The sequence below is a fragment of the Malaclemys terrapin genome, chromosome 8 (assembly GCF_027887155.1).
Source record: "Malaclemys terrapin pileata isolate rMalTer1 chromosome 8, rMalTer1.hap1, whole genome shotgun sequence".
NCBI lineage: Eukaryota > Metazoa > Chordata > Testudines > Emydidae > Malaclemys > Malaclemys terrapin.
Window position 1 is genome coordinate 70,239,992 of NC_071512.1, and position 8,104 is coordinate 70,248,095.

Here is an 8,104-nt window from a genome sequence, read left to right on the forward strand (position 1 = left end):
GTTTAAAATATGTAGGTTATGCATCATCAATTTTACATTTTTTGTGTGCAAGGTACTTTTATGTTGTATGTAATAAACATACCATCAAAGTAACAAGTTGCAAAAGATAGCAAATAGCTATCTGATTTACTGCTGAGATCTGTTGCAGGACTTTATCATCACTCAAACTTTATTTCCAAAATGAACAACTTGTACCAATATTTTGATTAGTCTTTTTTGAAGTTTAGGTATTGAAAACATCATTGTTTAATGTATGAGAGATCAAATTCAATGGAGATAACTTTGTAATGAGATTTTTCACTAGTTTCATTTTATATACAAGGACCTCTATAATAATAAATGACACCTTGATATTTCTCACATGTTGATTTAGAATGAGGCAGACTATAGTCTTCTATCTAACAATATACCACCTCTTCTAGTACAAAAATGTAAAGTGAAGTTAGTCAAGGGCTGTTCTCTTATATGCTTTAAGTAGAGTTGCCTACAGATTCTGATGAGCTGTGCTTTAAGTATAAAATGAAAAAATTGTGGGAGCACTTCTTGGCCTAAAAACATTACTAGCTGCTATTATTTATATATTACAATAAAGATATGCTGGATATAGATAACGCTAAACAGATTGGGGCCCAGGAAGGATTCATCACCTCACATAGAGGAGTGGTATGTGGTTGAAAACCAGGCGATTCTTCACTGGATCAGAATGGTAGCATAAGTACAGCGTTTTCTTCCTATGGGGAAGGATGACAGATGGGGGTGATAGTCATACAGTGTGTAATCTAGGCACTGATATAGCCCTCCTTATCCATTATCTGAATGCCACCATAATCAGTAATGGATCTTATGCTTGAAACACCCTGTTGGGTATATATGGGAAGCTGAGGAACAAACTAGATTGCACCCAAAGTCACACAGGAAGTTTGTGGCTGAGCTGGGAGTCAAACCCAGAGTTCCAGTCCTGTGCCCTCTCCACTAAACCATCTTTCCTATTCTAGTCTCATATTTCTTTACAAGTTGGAAAGCAGCTACCTGAGTGCCTTGCCCTTTGTGGAGCTCTGTATTTTGAGGGAGAAGGGCATTTTTGACTAGTTGCATGAGAAGCCAGCCAGCCCTATTTCAGTCTGTGCAGGGTGGCTTAAATCGGGGGTTCTCAAACTGGGGGTCGGGACTCCTCGGGGGTCACGAGATTATTACATGGGCGGTCACGAGCTGTCAGCCTCCACCCCAAACCCGACTTTGCCTCCAGCATTTCTAATGGTGTTAAATATATTTTAAAGTGTTTTTAATTTATAAGAGGGGGTCACACTCAGAGGCTTGTTATGTGAAAGGGGTCACCAATACAAAAGTTTGAGAACCATTGTTTTCGATTAACTACAGTTACTGTAGGTAGTCTAGTAAGCCAACCCTCCACAAAGATGAATATTTAAACTAATTCTCAGGAATATTCTGGGCCAACCTTTCAAAAGCATCTTCTTAACTATATCGATTTTGTGTGTGTGCAATGTTCACCTGACATATGCATATATTTGTGTATGCAAAATCATGTCTGCAACTTTAAGGGGGCTGGATTGAGACCCTGTTACGTCATATTACTAAAACAAATATTGGAGTCAGTTTTGCATTTTTGGAAGAATAGAAGAAGTCAGAACACATTCTTAGCTAGACTGATAGATTTTTATTATTTTATACTAGACATATTTAGAAAGTATTTAATTAAGAACAGTCATGTTTATATTTACATTTAGAACTGAAGAGGGATAAACAGATTGTAAAAGCATTCTAGTGGCTGTGAACCTGGACAGGTGTTTAAAGAACCGTGACTGGATATGTTTGTACAATTAATCTCTTTTCAACAGTGGTGGATGCCACAAGGGTTTGACACTATTTTTAGAAGTACTGTACTAGTCTGCAAGCAGTACTTCTGGGAATGACATTACAGTTCTACAGCTCAGTGATCCGCCATGTAAAGATATTTTCATTACCAAACAGTGTTTGGATTTTTTAGTCCACATTTAATTTGGATTTGTGCATTGCAATAGAGTTATAACATAGCTTTACAATAGAATCCATTCTCTAACTTGAATTAGTTCAGTACATGATATTACCCTATGGTAGAAAAATTTACTGCTATATACCTTGTAGTCTAATTTAATATTGTTGTCACATTACAATCTGTTAACCCAGCTGAATTCTTTTTCATGAATAAGAACTAAAAATTTTTAGTTAGGCTCTTGGGATGGTGTGTAGCTAGAGTGATCGTTTGGAGAACATTAAATTGTAACTAGTTACAGTTTAAAGTGGAAATAATTTACAAAACAAATAAAGTAGACAGGAAATGTTGTTTACAATTATGATTTAAGTTTTAAAAAAACCCAAAATCCTTTTCTACATTTTTCTCCAAGAGATAGCAGAAAAGGGGTTTTCTGTATATTTCCCATACATTTTATTGCATATATGCACAAACGTTAGGTGAAAATGATACCACTAATTTGCAGCAGTTTGCAGCACACAGTCCTAATGAGATTTTTTTTTATTTTATTTTTTACATTTTTCATTCAGGAGAGCTATAATGCAGACTCATGATAGACTTACAAATACACCAATGGGGATGTGCATGAATATTCATCTCTGAACCCTGTTGAATGTTCAAGGTCACCCTATTTACATCTGATATGTGATTCACCACTGAAAATAAGATCAACTGAGGTAGTTATATTTGCATAATGTGCCTTTTTTTTCTGGCAGGACTGAGGCACAGAAAAAGTATATGGAATTCCAGCGTGAGAACAATTTCTTTTTGACTTTTTGTTGTTTTGTTTTTGTTACAAGTAGGGAGCAGCCGGATATTGCCATTTGACTGTAACCTTTAAAGAGTCCTCACCTCAAATTATTTCCTGCAGCCTGTTCCCCTGCCTTGATTTCACTGTCTTGTTCTGTTTTAGGTTGGAGACACTAATAACATTTGGTAAGTCCTCTTTACATATTACCTTCACCCGCTGAAGACTTTGGCCACATGCTCATTATTCCTTTCTCCAACAAAACTCTGAGGATATGAATCAAGTTTTCTGTCCATGTTAAATTAGTGGAGATATCCTATCTCCTAGAACTGGAAGGGACCTTGAAAGGTTAAGGAGTCCAGCACCCTGCCTTCACTAGTAGGACCAAGTACTGATTTTGCCCCAGATCCCTAAGTGGCCCCCTCAAGGATTGAACCCTAGGTTTAGCAGGCCAATGCTCAAACCACTGAGCTATCCCTCCTCCCTAAATAATGTTGCAAACTGTTGCTGAAGTCCCATTATAATTCTATTTAAAGGAAATCAGTTATTCTCAGTAGTAATCATGAATAATGTTTCATCACCCAAATAATACAGTGAAACATATGTATGTGGACCTTAATCACACTTTAATCAGTCTCAGGTAACCAAGGGCTGGATTCAAAGTTCATTCGAATTGAAAAACTCTCACTTGATTTGAGTGGTCTTTGGGCGAGGCTCCAGATACATGTACAGTGAAAAGGGCAATGCAGAGATAAGTAAAACCTCAGCAGTTCTCTCAAACTAAGCCAGTAATGAATAGAAATAATTGGGATGAAGAGTGTTTATGAAATTACTAAAAATTAATTATGCTGTAAAATATGCACTTACCTTGTTCAACTCAATGGAAGTTTTGCCCTTAACGTCAGTGGATCCAGGAATGCACTCTGAGGGTATGTCTACACTATGGGATTAATCCGAATTTACAGATTTCGATTTTTGACAACTGATTATATAAATTCGAGTGTATGCAGCCAACAGTCTTTAGTAAGATCCTTAAGACTTGTAGCACTTTAAAGCACTTCTTCTGCTTTGAAGCTATTGGCATCAGTAGGAGTCTGTGAGAGAGATTCCTTATACATTAAAAAGGAAAATATCACTGCAAACAAAATATTCTAGGATGCATTTCAAATAGAAGAAACTTCTTAAGTGCAATAATGTATACTTGCAGTTCTGTGAGATGCTATCAGGAGAAGTCATGTGAAGAATAACATACCCATAGCACCATTTAATTATGTACTTTTGACTAAGGCCCCAGTCCAGCAAAGAACTTAAGTATGAGTGTAACTTTAAGCCTGTGGTTGCACCATTGACTTCTCATTGCTGGATCAGGGCCTAAATGCTATGCTTATTAAAGGAATTGTTTGATGCAACATTTTCTCAACTGTTACATTTAATACTGTAAAATCAAAAATATTAAAAGGTTAAATTCATCAATATCAAGTTAACTGAAATCTCAGGAATTCTGGTATTAAGAAAATTGATTTTCTATCAGTAACTCCTGTCATGACAGTTCACAAATTACAATTAAAGGTATTAAGACTCTGAAGCTCTTTAAGAGTTCCCCAATGAAAAATAATTCAAACAGTTTCAGCTGCATAAAAAAATTGCAACATTTTACAGTGATACACTGGAAGGCTGCAGCATTAACTAAAGATGCAAAAGTGACTGGAACCTTTGGGTTGATTTTTCCTGAATTACTAGCATGTTGTGGGGAAAATCCCAGTTATCATTTACCAGGCTACTTGTTTGACCATAAAAAGTATCCTTAAGAGTTGCATGACTTTAGTAAACTTAGACATCCCAGCAAGTATAGAAAGGGAGAAGGGCTAACACTCTTTTTTCACTCTTTATAGGTCCTTAAAAGTTTTTAGGTACCTATCACGTTCACAGTTAAACTTAGCAAATAATAGATTTTTCAGTTTCTGGCAATTCTTTGCCCCTCCCCCCGCCCCACAAAAATAATTTTGAACAAATTGTTGTTGTTGTTGTTATTTTCTTTTATTATTTAGCTAATTGAAAATTTTAGAAAAATTCAAATTGAGTCCAATTTATGACCTAATATGAAAAACTTCATTTAAATTTGGGGCATTTTGATTAAAGCTAAAGAGGACTAGATTCACAAAACTCAAAGGGAGAAGACTTTCCTTATAACCTTTAGCCCCACTGATTATGGTATTCTTCTGGGATGTGGAAGACCAGGATGTGGCAAAGTGGTTTGAACTTATGTTTCCTGCATTACAGGAAAGTGCCCTACCCACTGAACTATGGGATTTCCTGGTTTCTTAATCTCTCCTGTTGAAGCTGTTCTTAGTCATTAGAGTAGGGACTTGATCCTGGGTCTCCCATGTACTGAGTGAGTTCCCTAACTGCCAGGTTATACAGTCATTCTCAGTCACTGGGCCAGGTAAAGAGAATATCTGTTGTCATCGTGAATGACTATGAATTGCCACTATGAATGATAACAGATAGTCATTGGGGCAGGGACAGAGATTGTGAATGCCTCTGTACCCTGATCCTATCTATTTGTCTTTTGATGAGATTTTTACAAAATTCTGCCTCCTAGTGGGTGCTCCTTTTAGATTTTCCTGAGGAAAAAAAAGTAGAGGTGGAAATTTGAACTGAAAATCTCATTCCAGCATCATCAGATGATTTGTGACGACAACTGGAGCATGGATCCAAAGACAGTGAACCCCAAGGAGGTAGTTCAGCCATATTCAAGGAGAAGTTTCTCTGAGAAGTCTGAGTATGGAGAGGAGGTTTTATTTTACAACTCTCCAGTATAATTCACAATAATATTATATTTATATTTCCTATAGGTTGAGCTTTATATTTTTTTAAAATTGAGAGTTTAGGAGATTGATTGGGCAGTTTCGGCTCCTTTCACATTTACTGACTCTTCTAGTTTGTTCCACTCTGAAAGACCCAGTTACTGAAATCATATTTTACTTTGTAATTAACTTTCAATTTTAACCTTTTGTTCTTTTTATTTATTTTAAATCCATGATGTTCTATAGAGCAGAGGTGGGCAAACTTTTTGGGCTGAGGGCCACATCTGGGTGGGGAAATTGTATGCAGGGCCGGGGCAGGGGGTTGGGGTGCATAAGGGAGTGCAGGGTGTGGGAGAAGGTGTGGTGTGCAGGAAGGGGCTCAGGGCAAGGTACTGGAGCAGAGGAGGGGTGCGGTGTGTATGAGGGGCCTGAGGGAAGGGGGTTGGGGTGCAGGAGGGATGTGGGGTGCAGCAGGGGGTTCAGGGCGGGAGGGTGCACAGGGGTGAAGGGTGCAGCAGGGAGCTCAGGGCAGGGGGTTGGGGTGCAGGAGGGGTGTGGGGTGCAGGAGGGGGCTCAGGGCAGGGAGTAGAGGTGCAGGATGGGTACAAGGTGCAGGCAGGGGGCTTAGGGCAGGGAGTTGGGGAGCGGGGAGCAGGAGGGGTTTGGGCTCCGGCCTGGCGCCGCTTACTTAAAGCGGCTCCGGGGTGGCAGTGGCATGCATCGGGGCCAGGGCAGGCTTCCTGCATGCCTGCCCTGGCTCCACGCCGCATCACTCCAGGAAGCTCTTTGGCCCCGTGGAAGGGGAGGGGGCAGAGGGCTCCACATGTGCTGCCCTTGCCGCGCCTCCAGGTACCTCCCCCGAAGCTCCCATTGGCCGTGGTTCCCCGTTCCCAGCCAATGGGAACTGTAGGAGGCAGTGCCTGGAGGCATAGGCAATGCACGGCGCCCTCTGCCCCACTGGCCGGGGGCCACAGGGAAGTGGTGCCAGCTGCTTCTGCAGAGCGGCACGGGGCCCGCGGCGCAAGGAGGCGCGGCGCAAAGCCCTGAGGGGCCGGATCCAGCCCACAGGCCGTAGTTTGCCCACCCCTGCTATAGAGGGAAAGACCATAAAAACTGAAAGGTAGTAGGAAAATAGGAGTTCTCATACTGGGCCAGATGACTAGTCCAACTAATTTGGAATCTTGCCTCTTACTGTACTTGATGCTTTAGATCAGTGGCTCTCAACCTTTCCAGACTACTGTACCCTTTCAGGAGTCTTATTTGTCTTGTGTACCCCCAAGTTTCACCTCACTTAAAAACTACTTACTTACAAAATCAGATCTAAAAATACAAAAGTGTCACAGCACACTATTAGGGCAGGTCTTCACTACAGGGGGGGTCGATTTAAGATACGCAAATTCAGCTACGCGAATAGCGTAGCTGAATTCGACGTATCGGAGCTGACTTACCCCGCTGTGAGGACGGCGGCAAAATCGACCTCCGCGGCTCCCCGTCGACGGCGCTTACCCCCACCTCCGCTGGTGGAGTAAGAGCGTCGATTTGGGGATCGATTGTCACGTCACGACGAGACTCGATAATTTGATCCCCGAGAGATCGATTTCTACCCGCCGATTCAGGCGGGTAGTGTAGACCTAGCCTTACATAAAAATTGTTTACTTTCTCATTTTTACCATATAATTATCAAATTAATCAATTGGAATATAAATATTGTACTTACATTTCAGTGTATAGTATATAGAGCAGTAGAAACAAGTCATTGAATTAAATTGTAGTTTGTACTGACTTTGCTAGTAGCCTATTGTAAAACTAGGCAAATATCTAGATTAGTTGATGTACTGTGGAAGACCTCTGAGTACTACCAGGTGTACTTGTACCTCTGGTTGAGAACCGTTGCTTTATATCTAAAGACCCAAACCTGCACCTGTATCCATGTGTGTAGATCTCCATACTCACAGTTTCCCATTGACTTTAATGGGGCCTCATATATGTACAGGGATTTACCCATATGTTGCATGGTGCAGGATCCACACTTAAGGCACTAAATATCTGTATATGGAGGAAAAAATTCCTTCCTGACTACAGAGAGATGATCATTTTATGGCCTAAAACTTGAGACTTGATTACCCTTATTATTTTAGTGTGTAGTGACAAATGTTATTTGTCATAAAATTAGCCACCCCCTTTAAAGTCTGCTAGTTGACAACTTGAGACAATGTATTTCCCAGGTTGACCATATGATGCATGCAGCAGTATTTCTTTTTATTGATTCTGAATTTATTATCCTCTTAATTATTGTAGGATCCTGTTTCTTGTTATGATATAAGAGGGCAAAAAAGGACTGATCAGTTTTCACAATCTTCTGAATTTCATATTTCTCAGTGAAGTCTCTTCAAGCACTTCTCTTTCCCAGGCTGAACAATCCTACTGTTTGCAGCCATTGATATGTTTTGCATCCCAACATACCCCTGGCAATCTCTGAAAAGTTTCACAGAACAGCATCAATCTACAATACATTTCTTA